Genomic DNA, 22,808 nt, shown 5'->3' on the forward strand with positions numbered 1-22,808 from the left:
TATAATTGAAAATTAGTGAATACCTTGGTATTTATTGTTTTAAAGCACGGAAGTCACTTCTCAAACATCACCCCACACATAGTGCAGTGGTCACTTTCGATGCTGCTTCGCGCCCGCCTGGGCGACCCAAGCTCACCGAACGAAAAAAGAATAAATAAATACATAAATAAAAAATAAATAACATCAACTCACCCTTCCCCTGACCCTGGACCACCTTGCAACCGTCTGTTTGTTTCAAAGGTTAGTGGCAAGATTGATGCTTTCTTGACTAAAATTTAAACATGTTTGCGTAAGTATAAGTGAGAGAGAGAGAAAAAAAAAAGAGCTCGTGAAAACATCCTGTTGTCCTTGTATGTGCCGCACCAGCGACGTGGGTTGAAAATCATACCCCTGCAGCCGAAGGTTTAACAGATATATGATTTATTTTAATATGGTCCCCATTCCCATCCTTAAGCTGTGGTGATGATGCTGATGGTGGTGGAAATGATAATGATGATGACGACTTTCGATATCAAAATTAAATCTAACAGTGCAACGGCCATACCACGTTGAGTACACCGCTTCTCGTCCGATCAGCGAAGTTAAGCAACGTTGGGTCTGGTTAGTACTTGGATGGGTGACCGCCTGGGAACACCAGATGCTGTTGGCATAACGTTCTCCCTACGTGTCAAGTGGGGTTGGTGGAGGATTAGTGCCCCTCCCTGTAAAACAATTAACTCTAAGTCCTTGGCCACCCCATTTGGGATACACGACGTCTGGCAATGAATGATGAATGAATGAAAATACAACTGGAAGAGCAGTATCGCTTCCACACCCTGATTTTCTTTCTTTAGTACTTCTCCTCTCACGTGATTGCTTATTTTCCCCAGGGATACCTTCAAATCCTGCGCGTCTCGTATTTTAAGTCCTGTCACGTAAGGCATCTCGCCCGGACTCGCCTGTTTTGTTTTGAATTCTAATTTAGGTCTTACAGCTTCGTGTGTGTGTGTGTGTGTGTGTGTGTGTGTGTGTGTGTGTGTGTGTGTGTGTGCGGTCCATCATAAGACTGAACCATTTCGTCGGAGGGAGAGTGATATTGAGAATTAACCTCTCCCCACGCTATCGTAGTACCGCATGAACGGTGATAGAAGGATTGTAGAATAAATCACACATGTGAAAATGGATGTGTTGAAGTGTGTATGTGTGTGCATGTCAGTCTGTACAAGTTAGTATGTGTTCACATTCATTCCTTTTCTGTCCAACTGTGTAATACCAGAGTTAACTGCTTACTTCGTACATCGTCTACACAACTGGTCGACTGAAAATTATTCAGGATATCTCTCCCACTATCTATGGGATCCAGTCCTTTAATGAAATGTGTCCAGGAATCTTCAAGTGAAAGGTCTAAAATTTTTATATTTTTCCCTTTTTCACTTTGCTTTGGAGACAGGTGGGCAAATAGTATTGTCCGTTCTCGACGCAATCCTCCACAGTCCTTATCCCGTCCTTAACAATGCTTCTCTTTACCCTGGCGATTTTATTCACCTCAGGAGAGACTTGTCGAACTGGAGGGGTGAATTACAGCCAACAACAACTCCTTCATTAGCAAAGGATTCTGCAAACATAAATACAATCGTCTGGAGGCACCAAGAATTTATATATACAAAATAGCCGCGTTGATTGTTTGTTTGTTCTTCGATCACGCCCAAACCAAGGTCCAGAGACCCCCAGACCCATATATAGTCTGAATCAGGGTGACCCAGGGATGGTTTGGGGGGGGGGGCAACACTCAGATCTGAGTCTTTTGAGGTCACTGGTAGTGTTGCCTCACAACGCCAGGTATCCCTGCAACCCAATTTTTGGAATGGACACTCACATGACCCCAAGTTCGAACACTGGCTATGTGAGGTTGACCTCCGAGGTCATTTGAGGTCACCTGTAATACACGCTCAAACGACTGGACCCAGCAGTCCAATTTTTGGCATGGAGACTCACATGACCTCCAGTTCGGACTTAGGTTATGTGAGATTGACCTCCGAGGTCATTTGAAGTTACTGGTAATAGTAAACAAGTGCACACAAATAATGTGCGATAATCTGTGAAAGCTGAAATAGAAAGTTCCTGGACCTCTTAATTCCTCTTCAAAAGCATAGGAAGCACGTGGTCTGTCTGGAATAGAAGGAAAGACTGAACAATAACAAAATAGGATTAGAGTGTTCTTTTTGGCCCGGCAACGCCATGTTCAAAAGTGTGGTATAAAAATCTCACTTTGGCTCGTTTTCCTCGTCGCTTAGGAGATATCGTAACACTTGTTCTCTTCCTTTGCACGACACACCTAAGTTTTTCGTGTACGTTATTCATGCAAACTATATTGATATAAAAACGACATAGCATAGAAGAGAATGTTAGTGTGTGATATACAAAACAAGTCGCTAAATGACAGAAGCTACGAAGTCCCCTGTTCCATTTAGAGCACGGTTCTTTATCATCTCAGCTAATATATTACATGATTTTTGCTGACAGTGGCTGGGTATATTTGTTAATATCAGGTATGTCCCAATCTTATAAAAATTTCTATATCGATAATTTTTTGCTCTCTCTCTCTCTCTCTCTCTCTCTCTCTCTGCTGTATTATACAAGCTGTTTTTAAAATTCTCCCATTTCTCATATGTTTCCTGGTTTCCACTATTCACTCTGTATCCCTCCTCTCTCTCTCTCTCTCTCTCTCTCTCGAAAACGTTCTCTGATATACTGTATATCGAATCAGGAAATTTTCCGTGTGTTCCCGCGGAAAAAAGTAACGAAGCGGGCAAGGCTAAATCGACAAACCATTTGGCGGACGGTTGGCCACAGAATTACATAAATATAGGTGATGGCCGGTTGTGTGGGATGGGGAGCCGGGTGTGCATTGGTTAGTACGTTCAGTTGGAAGCTGGGAGGGCGAGAGTTCAATATTCTGGCCGTTTAGACTGATGGACTCAATTTATTCCTCCAAATAGGAAGGGCATAACATAGATAATATTACGCAGGGTTCCATGCATACAGCTGCAAACTAGAAGCAGGAGAGTTCGATTGCTGGGCCAGTCAGATTGTTGGATTTACACTGTTTCCACCCTTGTTCCTCTTCCTCCAACATTATTATTAGGGATCTGAGCTCCGATTTACAAACAAACTCTTCCATGTCATAACCAGCATTTGTTTTTGCAGGAAAAGAAAGATACATGAGAAAACCCTGAGCTTATCTATTTTTGTTTTTTCCCCATAAAGAAATATTAACGTCTAATACTTTTTGTTCCTCTAGTCAACATCTATTTTTGTAGAAAGAACGGGAGTCCGAGTACAGAGGGTAAAACTAACCTGCATCAAACATGTGAGGAACAACAATACAAGAAGATCATGCATGTTCTATTATTCTCACATGCCTAAAAATTTATTGTCAAAGAAAGTATACTTGCTGACACGTTGGCATACTCTTTAAATATTAAGGTCCTATGGTTCAAAAACTGTATGACAGTCACCAGTACTACCACCCACTTTCAGATATGTTTTCCTACTCTTGCTGTCTTTTTTTTTTTTTTTTTTTGCTGTTTTTATATATATATATATATATATATATATATATATATATATATACATATATATATATATATATATATATATATATATATATATATATATATATATATATATATATATATATATATATATATATATATAAATATATATATACCCATGGGGGTAGGGTTTATTTTTTTCAAGAATACTCCCCCAGTATCCCTGCTTGTCGTAAAAGGCGATTAAAAGGGTTGGCGGAGGGTTAGTGCCCCTCCCCGGAAAACAACTAACTAAAAAAAACAAACAAGAAGCCTCGGACAAGGACTGACCAAACGATGACGACCCAGGACCAGGCAAAGGACTTGGTAATGGCTACATGGAATGTAAGAGGAGCGAATGATGAGGCGAAAGAGAGAGAGATGTCCAGGTGCTTCAGGGTGCGAAAGTGGATGTATGTGGAATAACTGAAACAAAATGGCGAGGAGAAAGTGTGAGAGAATGGGAGTATGGATGGGGTATATGTGCAGGAGTAGGTGAGAATGAGACGGCAAAGGAAGGAGTATGTATAGTTGTGAGTAAAAGATGGAAGAAGAGCATAAGACAGTATGGATCAGTTGGGTCAAGGATTGTGTGGGTAAAGTTGAAAGTTGGAATACAAATGTGGGCGATTGTGTGTGTGTGTATGCGCCAACACAAGATCGTGCTAGAAGAGTGAGAGAAGAGTTCTGGACAAATGTAGAAGTGTGCATGGAAAAGTTTGGAAGGAACGAGAGAGTGATTTTGATCGGTGATATGAATGGTAAAGTTGGGAATGTGAAGGTGGATGGAATAGTTGGTGAGTGGGGTGTGCCTGCTGAGATAGATGAGAATGGGAGTGTTAGTGTACATTTGTGCTGGGAGTGGGTTGGTGATAGCCAATACCCTCTTCAGGCATAAGATGATCCACAGGTATACATGGCGAGTGATGAGAAGGGTGGGTGGTGAACTGAATGAAAGGAAAGCAATGATTGATTCTGTGTGTGTGGATGAAAGGATGCGAAGATGTGTAATGGATGCAAGAGCTTACAGAGGTTGGGGGAGTGGACTTTCTGACCACTACTTGGTGGTGGCCAGAATTAGGACCCAAGTAAGATGGAGGAATAGAAGAAGGGAAAGACGAGAGGAAGGCGTAGTTGCAAGGAGAGTGGAAAGGTTACAAGAGGATGAGAAAAAGGCAGAGTATAAGAGAGAAGTGGAGGAAGGATTGGGTAAATATGAATTGGAGCAGATGAAGTTAGCAGGGGAGTGAAAGATAAAAATGGTAGATTACTAGCGGAGAAGGGAAAAAGTGAGCAGATGGAGAGAACACTTTAAGGAATTGTTGAACATAGAGGACGGAAGTAATGCGAGTATAAGTGGCTGGGGAATGGCTGGGAGAAGGAGGGAGGTGAGAAGACAGGAAGAAATCAGTAGGATAGAAGTTGTGGAAGCAAGGAAGAAAGTTCAATCGGGGAAAGCCCAAGGAATTGATGGAGTGTGTGGCGAAATGCTGAAGCATGGGGGAGAGATAGGAGTAGAATGGATGTGGAAGATGTGCAGATTGGCCCGGGAGGAAGGTAGAGTCCCGGAGGATTGGAAGTCAGGTATAATTATTCCCTTGTACAAAGGAAAAGGGGAAAAAGAAGTGTGTGGTAATCATAGGGGCATTTGTCTTCTTAGTATAATACGAAAAAGTATGGTAGGATACTTATTGACCGAGTTAGAGAAAGAACAGAGAAATTAGTTGGAGAAGAACAGGGAGGCTTTAGGAAGGGAAGAGGTTGTGTAGATCAGATATTCATTCTTAGATCTTTAGTGGAAAAGTTTCTAGAGAAGGGAAAGAAGTTGTATGCGGCTTTCATGGATATGGAGAAAGCATATGACAGGATGGATAGACAAGGATTGTGGGAAGTGTTAAGAATATATGGAGCAGATGGGAAGTTGTTGAATGCTGTGAAGAGTATGTACGATGGTGCGAAGGCTGCAGTGCGTGTGGATGGTGAACTAAGTGAATTTTTCTCTTTGAACGTTGGGTTGAAACAGGGATGTGTCATGTCTCCATGGTTGTTCAATCTGTACATGGATGGCGTAATAAAAGAGGTACAAGGTAGGGTAGTGGATGTTGGAGTGGCCCTGGTGAGAGAGGATAGTGTTTGGAAACTCCCTGTACTGTTGTTTGCAGATGATACTGTGTTGTTGAGTGAAGACGAAGGGGAGCTTTAAGGCTTGGTGGATGAGTTTGGGAGAGTGTGTAAGAAACGGAATTTAAAGGTGAATGTAGGAAAGAGTAAAGTGATGGTCTTTGAGAGAGGTGAAGTCAATGAATGTACAGCGAGGTTGGATGGTGAGGAATTGGAAAATGTGAGTACATTTAAGTACTTGGGTAGTATGATGAGTAAGGATGGAGGTTTGGAGGGTGAAGTGCTTGAAAGGATACAGCAGGGAAGAAAGGTTGCTGGTTCTTTGAAAGCAGTGATAAGAAACAGGGAAGTGAGCATGGGAGTGAAAAAGTTACTACATGACCGTATTGCGTTACCAACTCTAACGTATGGAAGTGAAACTTGGACGTTGTTGGAAGGACACAAATCAAAAGTGAAAGCAGTGGAAATGAGTTATTTAAGAGGAGCCTGTGGAGTCACATGGAGAGACAGGCTGACGAATGAGGTTATCAAGGAGCGTTGTGGTGTGGATGTGGATGTGATGGGAAGCGTTATGAGGAACACACTGAGGTGGTTTAGCCATGTGGAGAGCATGGTGGGTGAAAGACTGATGAAGAGAGTGTATGTGAGTGAGGTGGAGGGGGGAAGAGGGAGGGGGAGGCCGAGGATGAGATGGAGGGATGGGGTGGAGAGGTATATGAGAGAGGGGTGTGTGAGTTGGGAGCAGGGCAGTGACATGGCGGGGGACAGGGCGACTTGGAGGCGGTTTGTTTGCGGCCACCCCAAACGGGATTGAGGCGTCTGGGAATAGATAGATAGATAGATAGATAGATAGATACACAGACACATATGCAATTAAATCACTTAATAACATGTGACTCATTGATAGGCTGATATCCACAAGGAAAAGGAAACACGATATATCCCGAGGGCTATCATGTATTCAGATCTGGAGGGGAGATGTGAATTCAAAAAAGCGCTCGGGATATATCGTGTTTCCTTTTTCCTTGTGGATATCAGCACACAGACACACACTCACTCATAAATATATATATATATATATATATATATATATATATATATATATATATATATATATATATATATTGTTACGGAACAGAGAAAGATAATGTACACTTTAAGTGAGAATACTAAGAGTCACTACTGTCCCGTAAAGTTCTAGGTTCAAAACAAAGAGTTAGATAAAATTACAAGTTAAAGTTTAATGCTCAAACTAACAACAAAACATTAAGGACTCATAAGAATAATGTAATGGTAAAAAACAGGTTAAATATATGGTTAACTGCAATAGCCTCTATTAACATGAAATTAGCAAGAGTTAATTTACCTAAGTCAGCCCTGATAAAATGAAAATACACTGGGTAGTGCTCAGTTAATGCAAGATAAATTATTACAGATACAAAATAGTATTAAAACTGGCTGACAAAATGAATCCTACATAAATCACCAAAAAACCTCACTAGGCCTACAAATCAACACCTTATGCTATACAGTACAAGGAAAAAATGCAATAACAGTTATACTCAAATTACACAGCTGGAGACTTCCGGAGCACTCACAACAATAACTGTACAGGGGAGGACTGAGATGTGAACAAAATGAGGAGCAGACCTAAGTGGCAATGATGCAGAGACTGAGCTCATTATATAGGGACCAGCAGAGCTTGATACAACTTGTAAGAAGGACGTGCAAATGAAGCCATGGGGACAAAGAGTTGACAATCCCGCCCTGAACAACAGAAAGGACGACTTACTCTACTATAACGGTAGAAGGGGGGGACTGAGGCAGAACACGCTCGTGATCAAACAGGCAGCACACTGTACGTTAGAATTACACAAAGGATGATGAAATCACAGGCTATGTAACACCTCCCCACAAAGAAAAAGAAATTTACAAAGGAAATTTCTTATTACTCTAAAACAATCTGTCTAAAGTCTAGATAAGCAATCTGCAATGACATTTTCTTTCCCCTTGACATGTTGTATGTCTAATGAATACTCCTGAAGAAGTAGACTCCATCTTGTCAATCTCTGATTTTTATCTTTAAACTTACTAAGGAATTTCAGTGGGTTATGATCGGTATAAATGACTATGGGGTCAAAACCAGAACACAAATAAAATGAAAAATGCTGTAAACCCAAAATCAAGGCCAAAAGCTCTTTCTCAATAGTTGAGTAGTTCTTTTGAGGTGGAGTGAACTTCTTACTGTAATAAGATACAGGGTGTTCAATACCCTGATCATCCTCTTGCAGCAAAACAGCCCCAGCTCCTGTATCACTTGCATCAACAGACATCTTAAAAGGCTTAGCAAAATTTGGAGTAGCGAGCACTGGCTGACTTAATAGGATAGCTTTAAGTTTGTTGAAAGAGGATTCACAGTTATCGGTCCAGACAAATTTAACTCCCTTTTTCAGTAGGTCTGTAAGTGGTGATACAAGAATAGAAAAGTTAAGAACAAATCTCCTGTAATAACCTACCATTCCCAAAAATCTTTGTAGCTCTTTCCTACTTTTAGGTCTGGGAAGATCACTTATAACCTGAACCTTAGCTCCTGGTGGTGCAATATATCCATCGCCAATTACATACCCAAGGTACTGAACTTTAGCTTGACCAAACTCACACTTTGATAAATTAGCTACAAGATTAGCCTGAACTAAACGGTCAAGAAATTTACTGACATGGCATAGGTGATCTTTCCAGTTGTCACTGAAGATTAATACATCATCAATATAAACAACACACCCTGCCAAACCCTCTGTTACAACATTCATGAGCTTCTGAAAAGTGGCTGGTGCATTCTTCATACCATCTGGCATTACGGAACATGCAAAAGTCTTTCCTAGTGTTACAAAACATGAGATCTCCCTAGCACGTTCAGTCATAGGTACTTGCCAGTATCCCTTTAACAAATCAAACTTACTTATGTACCTAGCCTTTCCGATCTTGTCTATGCACTCTTCCACGCGAGGGAGAGGGTAAGTGTCTGTTTTGGTTATCTGATTAACACGTCTGTAGTTGATGCAAAGCCACTGTGACCCACCTGGCTTAGGGACTAGAGTGACAGGAGAACTCCACTCGCTCTGACAGGGCTCAGTCATCTTGTGGTCCAACAGGTAGCCAAGCTCCTTCTCGATGAGAGGAACTTTCACTGGGTTCACACGGTAAGGAGGCAATTTAATTGGCTTTGCGTCTCCAACATCGACATCATGCATCAACACAGTGGTTCTTCCTGGAGTGGCACGGAACACTTGCGGGTACTCTTGCAGTAATGCCAAAAACTCCTGCCTTTCCTCGGGAGGTAGATGAGAAAGCTTAGTCTGGAGATCATTCATGATATCAGGATTCTTCCCCAAACTATCACTCAGGCTCATACTGCACGGGAGAGCTTCACTTGCAGACTCGGGTGGAACAGCTACAGTGCAGACTGGATTATTTTCGTCCCGCCTGTGATATAACTTTAGCATGTTGATGTGACATAGTTGCTTGTTCTTTCTACGATCTGGTGTGGCGATGACATAGTTGACATCACTTAGTTTCTTCTCCACGAAATAAGGACCACTAAACTTGGCTTGAAGAGGTTGCCCATGAACTGGTAGCAGAATCAAAACCTGATCTCCTGGCTGAAAGTGGCGTAACCTGGACTTCTTATCATACCAAGTCTTCATCTTCTCCTGAGCAGCTCCTAAATTCTCTCTCGCCAGCTGTAAAGCAGTGGACAGCCGTTCTTTGAACTTCATCACATACTCCAGCAGGTTGACGTCATCTTCCTCCGACAGCCAGCATTCCTTGAGTAACTTAAGGGGTCCTCTTACTTCATGGCCAAACAGTAGTTCAAAAGGTGAGAAGCCCAGTGATTCATTTGGAGATTCTCTTGCGGCAAACACAACGAATGGAAGACCTTTATCCCAGTCTTTCTGATGTTCCAAACAGTATTTCTTGAGCATCGATTTGAGTGTTTGATGATATCTCTCCAACGCTCTTTGGGTCTGGGGATGGTAAGCTGAAGACATGATCTGGGTGATGCCCAACTCTTTCAGAGACTGCTTGAAAACATTCGACATGAAATTACTTCCCCGGTCTGACTGTACCTCCTTGGGCAGACCAAACCCTTGTGAAGAACCCTAGCATTTCCTTAACCACGTTCTTTGCTGAGATATTTCTAAGTGGAATGGCTTCAGAATAACGAGTAGCCATATCAATCATGGTCAACACATAAGAAAATCCTGAAGAAGTCTTAGGAAGAGGGCCCACAATATCCACCAACACACGGGTGAAAGGCGCCTCAAAAGGAGGAATGGGAACTAGAGGTGCAACCTTTTCGGTCTGATTACACTTCCCCACAACTTGACAGGTGTGACAAGACTTACAATACCAGGAAACATCCCTGAAGATACCTGGCCAGTAGAAGTGTTTCAAAATGCGTGCCACAGTCTTCCTCACTCCAAGGTGTCCTGCCAAACTGGAATCATGAGCCACTCTAATGATATCCTGCCTACAAACACGAGGGATGACAACTTGATGTACAACCTCCCATTCACAGTCGGCTGATGCTGTTGGGTGTCTCTACTTCCTCATAAGTACTCCTGACTTTACATAATAACAAGTAGAAGCACAGGCTGACTCTTCTTCACTGTAAGCAGAGTTAGCTAGACCTTTCAACTCAGGGTCAGCAACCTGCAACTCAACCAACTCTTGACGAGACAAATTATCAACCCTACGGGGTACTGCCTCATCTGGTGAGTGGTACAAATTAGCAAGAAAAGTGTCAGCTAGGATAACATCATCATCATCATTATCCTCTAAATCACCAGTAACTTTAGACTTAGCCCTAGTGACAGCACAAGCAGGGAACACATCAGGGACATCACAATCCTGGGACGCAGCCACTGGCTCACTAGACATCTGAGGAACTGGACACACTTGACTTCCACCAATATCATTTCCAAGTAAGAAAGTTACACCTGACATTGGGAGTGTCTCAACCAACCCAACCATAGCGGAACCTTTAACAAAACCAGACTCTAAATTCAGTCTGCACAGAGGGACATAGAAGTAATTATTCCCTACACCTTGTAAGATTACAGTTTCATCAGAGGAATTAACATTAGAGCCTAGAACACTGGTCAGCATAAGGGATTGGCAAGCACCTGTATCACGATATATTTTAACTGATTTCCTTCCATTACTGTCCAGAGGACTGACAAAACCATCAGACAGGAAATTAGCACATGAACTCTTGAGAGTGTCACCCACGTTACTGCTCAAAAGAGGAGCTCCATCATGAGAATTTAAGTTACCCCTCAAAGCAGGTTCAGTTAACTCAGTTAAAGAATTCTGGGAACTCTCAAGAGTGGACACTAGACCAATTGACTGAATATTTAAAGACTCCTTTTTGTTCACATCACGCTGTCTCCTGAAACATTTCTCCGTAGTATGACCAAGCTTAATACAATAAGTACATTTACTTTTCTGAAATCTAGAGGTGAAGCTGGTATTTACTTCCTGAGAAACATCATCTTTATTCTCTTTCCTGTTACCTGTACTCTGAGTAGAGGCAACGTACTTACTCTCAGCTTTCCTCTTTTCTTTAGAATATCTCTTGTGAGTGAGAACATATTCATCAGCTAAAGCTGCAGCATCAGACAAATTATCTATTCTTCTCTCATCAAGATATAGGCTTACATCTTTATTAACACACCTTTTGAAGTCCTCCAGCAAAATCATCTGCTTACAATTGTCAAAATCAAAACCCACATTCTTAGAATTTAACCACTGCTCTAACAGATCTTCTTTGATTTTTGCATACTCAACATGGGATTGCTTATCTTGCTTGTAAGTTGTCCTAAATTTTACTCTATAGGCTTCAGGAACAAGCTCATAGGCCTTAAGAATCAAGCTCTTAACTACATCATAATTATCAGATTGATCCTGAGGCAAAGATGCATAAGTTACTTGAGCTTTACCGGTGAGAACAGTTTGAAGGAGTACTGGCCAATACTTTTTTGGTCACTTAAAACCTGTAGCTACCCTCTCAAACAACTGAAAATACTTTGTTAAATCAGATTCATTAAAAGGAGGGACAAGTTTAACATTTTTAGCCACATCAAAATCACCAGAGCTAGATGATCCAGTTCCACCTTGTTTCATGCGATACTCATGGTCTGCCTGAATCCTAGCAATTTCGACTAGTGCCTCAGCCTCCTTAGAACGTGCCTGAAATTCAGCCTCCTTAGCATTTGCATGAAATTCAGCCTCCTTAGCACGAGACTCCGCCTCCTTAGCCTGAGCCTCCTGCAGGGCTAGCTGTAACTTAGCTAATTCAATCTGCGTTCGCTCATTTGGAGGAGTTACATTAAACAAACTTTCATTAATCATGTCAACAATTTGATCTTTAGAATGATGAGAGCGAACAGCAATTCCAAATTGTTGAGCAACAAGCTTAAGTTCATTCTTTGTTCTGTTCTCTACATCACACACTGTTTGCACATTTGACCAAAAATCCTTGGCTTCATCAAGCGTAGTAATAGTAGACATTATGAATAAGTAACAGTCACAAAATATCAAGCAATATCCTTATGATAATATCCTGAATATCCTGATAAGAGGTCGCCAAATTTATGTTACGGAACAGAGAAAGATAATGTACACTTTAAGTGAGAATACTGAAAATCACTACTGTCCCGTAAAGTTCCAGGTTCAAAACAAAGAGTTAGATAAAATTACAAGTTAAAGTTTAATGCTCAAACTAACAACAAAACATTCAAGACTCATAGGGATAATGTAATGGCAAAAAACAGGTTAAATATATGGTTAACTGCAATAGCCTCTATTAACATGAAATTAGCAAGAGTAAATTTACCTAAGTCAGCCCTGATAAAATGAAAATACACTGGGTAATGCTCAGTTAATGCAAGATAAATTATTACAGATACAAAATAGTATTAAAGTTGGCTGACAAAATGAATCCTACATAAATCACAAAAAAAACTCACTAGGCCTACAAATCAACACCTTATGCTATACAGTACAAGGAAAAAATGCAATAACAGTTATACTCAAATTACACAGCTGGAGACTTCCGGAGCACTCACAACAATAACTGTACAGGGGAGGACTGAGATGTGAACAAAATGAGGAGCAGATCTAAGTCGCAATGATGCAGAGACTGAGCTCATTATATAGGGGCCAGCAGAGCTTGATACAACTTGTAAGAAGGACGTACAAATGAAGCCATGGGGACAAAGAGTTGACAATCCCGCTCTGAACAACAGAAAGGACGACTTACTCTACTATAACGGTAGAAGGGGGGGACTGAGGCAGAACACGCTCGTGAACAAACAGGCAGCACACTGTATGTTAGAATTACACTAAGAATGATGAAATCACAGGCTATGTAACAATATATATATGAATATATATATATATATATATATATATATATATGGAACGTCTGTGGTAGAGTGGTAAAGTGTCCATTTTCGTACACTGAAAAACGGGAATTCGCACCCCACCAGGGTAATAAACTTTGGAAGCGTTCTTCCGGCCACGTACTGCTTGGCGAGCATCAGGGGTGCTGTCGTTGAACCAGTGTCGCATACTATAAAGTATGCTTGCACCCAGTCGGCTTGCGCGGGCCAATTACACTTGATTCACAGACTACACACACATCCAAAGCCACTGAAACACTACAGTTACACTTACAAGCAATTCTCACTCTACATACAATCTCTACCAGACAGCCTAAGCCACATGGTAGAGATACATTGGCTGCATTGTCTCCACTTCGGTCGTGATAGGCCGGTCCTGCAGTGGACACACAACCGGGTGATGAGATTTTATATATATATATATATATATATATATATATATATATATATATATATATATATATATATATATATATATATATATATATATATATATATATATATATATATATATATATATATATATATATATATATATATATATAATAACAACAGAGGAAGGAAAATCAAATGAATAAAAAAAACAATCCATGCACCAGATTACTTGTGTCCTCTGTTCATAAAATATCTGTAACAGGTAGACTTGAATAGCTGTAGGTTGAAATTTGGAGTGAAACAACTCTGGGGAAGCGAGTTCGAGAGAGATACAGTTCGGGGAATGAAAGAATTCTGATAGGCAGAAGTTCTGCAGTATGGCTGAGTGACATTCCAGTTATGAGCCCGTGTAGCACGATGTAAGGCATTGAGAGTTGGCACAATATATATATATATATATATATATATATATATATATATATATATATATATATATATATATATATATATATATATATATATATCCATCCATCATCCAATCCTACGTCGCCCCATGAGGGAGCAATGATACATACACCGTAAATATGAGTGTCTGCCAAGGTGCTACATTTTTAACCCATGGATTGCGAGCCACAGCTCAGGCTGGGTAGCGTCGCATTGCAGGCCTCAGCTCAGGCTGGGTAGCATTGCATTGCAAGCCACAGGTCAGGCTGTGCTGACCGTGCATCACTGTTAACTATTGCACCCCTACGCAAACGTGTGCATGCCGCTGTGCAAAAACGAAGAGAGGGAGAGAGAGAGAGAGAGATCTTTCTTTTTTTTCTACCAGATGATGCCATGGATGTTTATCTTCAAGTTTATAATAAGGAAAAACATTTTTTTTTCACTACTCCCATACATAAATTTATGCATAGCCCTATGCAAAGAGGGAGAAAGAGATTTTTTTTTTTTTTTCAACAGATGATGCCCTGGATGTTTATCTTCACGTTTATAATAAAAAAAAAAAACGATTTTCTTCATTTTTTACACACCAGTTGGTGGAATAAAGAAATGGCAATCGCACAATTAACAGGTTATGCACCAACTTGTCACAGACACCAAGGTCCACACCAAGCTCCTGAGTCAGTAAGAGGACGTGAACTGCAAAAGGCTGAAGACCCCCCCCCCCCGCATAAGATGGTGGTATTGACGAATGGGGGTACAGGCCACATTGCCAATTTTACTTTTTCTGAATGTTCGAAGTTCATATAACAAGGCCAGGTGGTCACGGCAAATACGGAGGGGAGGTATGTACATTTGCTTCCACTTCCATATGAGCTACACAGGTACACCTGATGGCTCTAAAGATTTTCTGGTGGCACCCCAAGTAGTACCTGCCAGGTACTTGAGGACATTTATTGATTTATCGCAACGAGTGAGCAAATTAGTAACGTGAAATTTAAAACTGAATCTGCAGTCAAAGTGAAGGCCCAAAAACTCTACAGAATTTTCAAAAAGTATCGCCTAATTATCCAAAATCAAACACAAATCGGTATGTTACCAATAGTAAACACTACAGCGGCACACTTAAAGACAGAAAACTTAAATACCCACTACAAGGCCCATAGGTGGGCAGAGGCAAGGTCTGATTGAATCCACCGAACCGAAATTGTGCATTATGGGAAAAGTGCCATATTATACAAACGTCAGAGCAGAGTGAGTATTTAACCCTAAATACACAGTGTTGGGACATGTCCGGGATTTTGGACATACCTTTGGGGGTCAAAAAAAAAAAAAAAATTATATATATATATATATATATATATATATATATATATATATATATATAAGGCACAATTTTCGGCTGGGGCGGATCCAAGCAGCTCTTGATTTCATCCACCAGTGGGCCTTGCAGTGGGGGATTTAAATTTTCTGCCCAAACGTGCCATTGTAGTTTATTAATCATCAGGGCCCCGATATACGTTAAACATTGGATAATCAGGCGGTACTTTTTCAAAATTCTGTAAAGTTTTTGGCCCTCCACTTTGATCGCTGATTGAATTTTAAATGTTACATTAATAATTTGCTTGCTCGGTGTGATAAACCATTTAATGTTCTGAATCACCTAACGGGTACTACTTGGGATGCCGACTGAAAATCTTTATTAATGGTGTATAAGTCACTTACTAAATCTAACTACACTGTGGTGCACAGGTGCATGGTTCTGAATCAGATGCCACATTGCAGAGGCTGGATGTGTTACAGAATGAATGTTTGTGAATGTGCCTTGGAGCCTGGCAGTGTACTCGTGTAGCTCGTATGAAAGTGGAAGCGAATGTACCTCCCCTCCGTGTACACCACAACCACCTGCTGCCGTCCCACTGTGTCAGGACATTCCGAAAAAGTGATATCAGCAATGTGGCCTGTGCCCCTCTGCATCAATGTCGCCATCTTATGCAGGGGGCTCGTTGGCCATTTGCCTTTCACTTCCACTTACTAACTCAGGAGCTTGGTGTGGACCTCAGTGACTGAGACAAGTTGGTGAATAAAAATATAGTGCCTTGGGAGCCTACCAACTTCAAGTTGAAGTTTCATGGCTTCCAGTATCGAAGGCCAAGGTGCCGGAGGCGGAGTTCGACCACTTGTTTCATAACATCATTGTACGTTGTTTGGGATTCCACCAATTGTACACCGACGACTCCAAGTTGAGCCAATGTGTGGATGCCAGTGTTTGGTGGACTGAATGTGCCCTCAGGTATCGTTTACCTCCGAACTTCTTGCGATTTATGTGCTCTAAATTCCAGATATGATGTCTGTCATCTTTTCTAATTCAAAACCAGCTCTTCAGGGACTTCTTGCACCACGGATTCTCATGAGATCCAAGGCCGCACTGTTAACAAATTGCATTCGTGCACCAAGTCCTTCACATTGATCTGGGTGCCTGGTCATTGACATATCTACGGCAATGAGCAGGCTGACTTATTTGCAAAGTTGGCTGTAGAGCTCGGGGAGACTTGGGACGTTCCTCGTGATCTAAGGTCGAATCTTTCCCTCTGAAAGAAGTCAGTAAAGCTTCTATGGTAGGGTCAGTGGACCAGACTTAATACCGCAACGTGTTAGCCATTCCTGGGTGCCTGGGATACTGCCAACCATCCCAGTCACCTAGACTGCAACGTGTTAGCCATTCCTGGGTGACTGGGATACTGCCAACTGTCCCAGTCACCTAGAAGAAAGAGTGTTGGCATGCTTAAGACTAAATTACATGCTTGTAATTCATCTGAAACCATATACGAGGTGCTACCCAAAAGTTCCAGTAATTTGAACAGAGGGAGCCAACCGTTTGCAGTTTTGCCTTTTGCCACTAGGAGTCAGCAGCACCCCTTGTGCGTCAGTGTGGCCTCTGTCATGTCAGTGAGCAGACGTGTTTGAGCTACGCTCACTATTGTAACATGGTGTGAAGGTGGTCTGGCAGTTTGGCAATGGCACACCAATGGCCAGCAATGTCAAGTCAATGGTGATTGTTTTCTTTGATATCCAAGGGATAGTTCACAAGGAATTCGTCCCACCTGGTCAGTCTGTCAGCAGAAAGTTTACTGTGAAGTTTTGCAGTGTCTGAGGGAGAACATCCACCTCAAACGTCCAGAACAGTGGAAGAACAAGGACTGGGTCTTGCATCAAGACAACGCAACCCCCCCCCAACACATCAGTTGTTGTCCGGCAATTCCTGGCTTCCACTAACATGGTAGTCATTCTCCACTCACCCTATTCGCTTAACCTTTCCCCCTGCGACTTTTTCATGTTTCCCAAGCAGAAATTACGACTGAAAGGGTTCCGATTTGTCTCGATTGAGGAGTTCCACACAGAATCGAAGGAGGTGCTCAAGACCATCACGCCTGAAGCCTTTCAGGGATGCATGGACTCGTGGAAAAAACGCTGGGACCATTGTATACATGCCTAAGGGACTACTTTGATGGCGACAGTGAGAACTAGGAGATAAGGTAACTTATTTTCCTACAATATTGAACTTACTGGAACTTTTGGATAACACCTCGTATCGAAAGATTTTTTTCACCGTGCTGTAACATCTGTGGTGCAGTGTTATTTGTCGGTCATATTCTCCGCTGTTGGCGATTTATTCGTGAACATGCTTCACTTATAAATTACTGCAGAACAGCAGACGTCCCCTTCACGCTTTCCACCATGCTGGGTGATGGGGATATTGTTATGACTGATAAATTGATTGCTTTATTTAGAGACAACGGATTGATCAGTGATGTGGCTTTCTTAATGTGTGGTTATGGTTTTTATTGACTGTAAACATGTATATATTGTATCATTAATTAGGGTTGAAATTTGATGTATTTGAAATAATTCCTCTTCCGACTGATTGTTTCTAATATTGATGTCTCATACATTAAACAACGATCCTCAACTGACAGTCACAAGTTGATGAGTGCAAGTGTGCAATATAGAAGGATACTGGGCATTTTCAGTCGATGGTGTTCTGTTGGCTGAGGTAATCTCATCGATCGGGCTTTTTGTGCAATTTCTTAAGAGGACGAGCAACACAGATCGTACAACATCCACAAAAAACTGGCGGCAGCTGGCTCCACCCCAGCTGTAATGTAGATGGCTTCTAACCAATCAGAACTAGGTGCTGGACACACCGGAAAGGGGACCCAGGCCTGTAACCAGGCGGTGGGGGGTGTACCCCCCACCTCCCTCTTGCCACGTCCCTCTACTCCACTACCTTGTTACTACCCTACCTCCCACCATTCTTACCATTACAACAACCCCTCCCACCCCCTTCTCATGCATCCCCCCCTCCCATGTGTATTTCCCCCAACGTCCCCCACCCCAGTCAACTGGGGGAAGGGTATATCCCCCCTACCCTCCCTCCATGGCCCTGTACTCCACTTTGGCTCTTCCTTTGTGTCTTGTGGTGGTCTCTTCCCATCCCTCCATCCCCATCCACCCCCTCCTGGCCTTACCAGTTTCCCCCAACCACCACCCCTCACCCGAACCCCCTAGCACCTCCCCGGCCTCGAATATTTTGCGTATTTTTTACGCTTTATGGCACGTGTTTTTGAATCATTACCTGTAATTTATTGGTGTCTGCATACAGATATGGACACCACAATTATTTTAGCTGTCTGTAGTCGAAACCCACTTGAAAAAGACATTTTATTTTATGCCGACGCGTGGAAGGATGTTGGAGCCTTCAAAACGAAACGAAACGAAACGAAAACTAGATTTGACAGCTCGGAGGGGAGGGGAGGTTAGGCGAGGGGAGGAAAGGGGAGGGAAGGGAAGAGAAGGAGAGGAGAGAGGAGGGGAGGGAAGGAGAGGAGAGAGGAGGGGAGGGAAGGGAAGGGGAGGGAGGGGAATGAAGGGAAGGATAATTTTTACTATTTATCATATTTTTATTGGGGGATTCATGACCTATTTCCCTTGCTAGATATGACAGCTCGGCGGGGAAGGAAGGGGGGAGGGGAGGGGAGGGGAAGGGAAGGGAAGGGAAGGGAAAGGGAGGGAGGGGATTGGAGGTATGAGGAGAGGAGAGGAGGGAAGGATCATTTTTATTTATCATTAATTTGGGGGGTTTGTCACTATTTTATTTTTTTCTAAGCACATTACAATGGTTTATAACATCTATACACACCCAAAAAAAATTGATTTTCGTGATTTTTGTACGTATTGTTGCGAAGAAAACAGGTGCGAGCGGCGTATTTTCTTTCTCTCCGGGGCAGCGATGGGTAACTATTATAAATTTTGACGGAGCATAGCTCGGTAACTATTGGGTCTAGGACGGTGGGGTTTGCGTTTTCAGGTGTGTAAATTCAAGCTCTATAAATCGGGCATAAAACTTTTTTTAACCTTTGAGGAAGTCGAAAAATTGGCCTGTTTTTGCGTCCAGGGGGACAGACGAGGCTGGGGAATTGCGTACCCTAGGGGTTAATTAGACCCGACAGATAACGTATTTGGAATACTTCTTGATTCCTCTGGTTCTCTTTCATATATTTATGTATCCTATATTAGTTTCTGCCTTGACTGGCAGTCAGCAGGAGATGGGTGCAGATGTGTAAGGTAGAAAGGCGTTACATATCTGTAGTCGATGGTGTTCTGTTGGTCGGGGTATTTTTCCCATTAGTGTAGGTTTAGCTATTTGTACCTTTTGGCTTTAGTATAGGTTAGCGATTTGTCTGTTAGGTTTATTAATTTAAGGGTTTTTAAAATACGTGTTTTTTTCTAATAAATAACGTAATATTTGAAAAAAAAATTAAACAATTAATATATATATGTACGTGTGTACGTATGTATGCATGTAGGTGTGGCTGTATGTATATATATATATATATATATATATATATATATATATATATATACTGTGTCTGTAAGTAGATTCATGTTTATATATTTGCCTTAATGACCAGGGGCTTCGGTCCCTATGGTCGATAGGCAAAGAAAACAAAAAGTTATTACCGGTCCAGCTACACTCTGTACAACAACAGAGTACAACTGAATCACAACTTTTATTGTACTGGAACCCAGCAAGCATAGACATCATCAAACATCTAGTTCTGCTTCTAAAGACATACACTTTATGTGTGCGTTGGAAAGTGGCTAGGAACGTTCTATCATTGTCAAAGACTTCAGAAATTATTATAAAATTTCTGGGACTTTCCAGCCCCATTAAGAGATAATTTATAGCTCAGTCACTATGATGAAGTCATTTTTTTTTTTTTTTTATCTCATCACCTCCAGTGAAACCATTCGACTTTGGATTTACCGAACGGGTAAATTATGGTTTCATATAACTTTTCCAGCCCGAAAGATTTTCCGTAAACTGAATAACGTCTTTTGCTAGTGTTAAAATAGACATTAAAGTGATATAATCAAGTGGAAGCTGCTAAGCATACTATCAGTTACATTCTGTTTTCAGCATAAGCTGGCTGGTAAAATGGGAAGCGTGAGTACTTGGAAGAAACTGCAGGTGATTGACATTTCACTGATCCACAAAAGCTGGAAAGACCTGTGAGAGAAATACATTTATTCAGCAAGGCCATAAACTATGCATTATCGTGTATATGACGTGCGCAAAGGGAGCTCTCTCTCTCTCTCTCTCTCTCTCTCTCTCTCTCTCTCTCTCTCTCTCTCTCTGTCTCTTTCTTTCTCTCTCTCTCTAACACACACACAGACAGTTAATACATAATATTATTTTAATTAGGGATATTATTTTTGATAGTTGTCAAATATAGGTAGGGGGGAAGAAAGAAGACAAGAGGGAGAGTGAGGGAAAAGAGAAGAGAAAATCAGGCGAGAGAAAAGGGAAGAGGGAAGCTTTAGAAAAGAATGAGAGACGGTAGGAACGAGGAAGCAGGGAAAGATGAAAGAGATATGAAAGGAAGAGGAAGCAGAGAAAAATGGAAGAATGATGAGAGAAGGAGCAAGCAAAGAAAGGAGAAAAAGAAGAGGATGGTACGAGAGGAGGAAAGAGTTAAAATATCTTGTGACAACTTGAAAGCCGGATGTTGATATATCATTACTGGACAAAATTTACTTGAGTCCTCCCCAACATTCTCTCTCTCTCTCTCTCTCTCTCTCTCTCTCTCTCTCTCTCTCTCACACACACACACACACACACACACACACACACACACACACACACACATGCATGCACGCACGCACGAATGCACGTATGTAAACACACACACACACACACACACACACTTCAATCCATCTTTTCGCGCAACTGACTTTTGTTCCAGCAATCTGCACACCTCCTGCCCTTCCCTTCCCCTCACACCTTTACTGTCTCTGTACTCATACCCAGCCTTTCCAAGTAATTGTCTTCTATATTGGCCTATTGGCCAGGTACACATAACCTACATCTTTCTCACTAATGTTTGTTCCTCCCCTCCCCTCACCCCTTTCCCTACAGTGTACTGTATAGTACACACCCTTCTCTCAGTTTAATCCCCTTTCAGTACAACCCTTTCCCTAACCATTACCCCCACCACTCGTGTTATAAGTCCACTTCTCCTCCAGCCTCTGTCTCCAACCTCCCATCCTTGTCACACGTCCCAGTGGTATTATTTATATCTCTCTATATGTATTCGTCTGTCTGTCTGTCTGTCTGTCTCTCTCTCTCTCTCTCTTTCTCTCTCTCTCTGTATATATATATATATATATATATATATATATATATATATATATATATATATATATATATATATATATATATATATTTATCTGTCTGTATGAACTCCCACCCATCTCGTTTTAACTCTCCGTCTTCCTCATACTCTGCTTCTCACCTTCCACCATCGTCCCACACCACTGTATGTCATGATAAAAGCACTCACCAATTATATCAAAAGAGTCGGCTATGTAATCACTTATTCTTTCCTGTTCTGCCCTAGGGATCTGCAGAGTGAAGTCTAACAAAAACCACGGGACGTAAATGTAGGAATAACGGGGTACGATTGTAAAGGGATATGTCAGAATCCCCCCCCCACACACACACACAATACAGAGAGAGAGAGAGAGAGAGAGAGAGAGAGAGAGAGAACATAAGAAGAGAGGAAAACTGCAATAGGCCGTTGGCCCATGCTAGGCAGCTCCTAGAGGATTAACTGAACTCCTCGAATGAGATAAGCATAGCAAAGAAGAAGGCTCTCCCCCGCCCTCCAAACCTTCCAGCCAACGCGGGCAGGAAAAAGTCAGAAAGAACACCACGCAGTGTAGAAAAACTGGCGTGAACATTATATAGGATAGTGTGAAGGGAGAAAACGAGACAATCGTAGTGTAACCTGAAAAGGAAAAAGAATGAATTAGTATTGGTTATTAGATTTTATTTTTCTATACCAACCCCTTATTTGTCATATGTTTATCTAGCCTGTGCCTGAAATTCTAAATGGAAGAGGCAGCAACTACTTTACTAGGTACCTTATTCCATTCGTCTACTAGTCTAATACCAAACCAATTTCTATCCATTTCCTTACCGAAACGAATTTTTCTAGTTTGAAACCATTACTTCTAGTTCTATCCTGTATGCTCACTTTAAGTACCTTGCTAATATCTCCCTTTTTTATACCCTTCATCCACTTAAACACCTCAATTAAGTCTCCCCTTACTCTACGCCTCTCTAGTGAGGCAGATTTAGTCTTTTTGGCATGTCTTCATATGACAGGTTCCGAATATCATGTATCATTTTATCATTCTACCCTGTAGATTTTCTAACGAATTAATATCCATTCTATAGTAAGGACACAAAATTGTACGGCATAGTTTA

The 22,808-nt window shown here is 41.6% G+C and overlaps 1 non-coding gene across 1 annotated transcript; it reads left to right on the forward strand.

Annotated features, from left to right (window-relative positions):
- The first annotated feature begins 530 nt into the window (after positions 1–530).
- LOC145418190 (5S ribosomal RNA) lies at positions 531–649 on the forward strand. The gene has a single exon (XR_013900646.1). It is a non-coding gene; the product is annotated as a 5S ribosomal RNA (ribosomal RNA).
- The last annotated feature ends 22,159 nt before the right edge of the window (positions 650–22,808 follow it).

This window comes from Coenobita brevimanus, chromosome 112, assembly GCF_032717465.1.
Source record: "Coenobita brevimanus isolate Jiangsu-jjx chromosome 112, ASM3271746v2, whole genome shotgun sequence".
In the NCBI taxonomy this organism is placed as follows: Eukaryota; Metazoa; Arthropoda; class Malacostraca; order Decapoda; family Coenobitidae; genus Coenobita; species Coenobita brevimanus.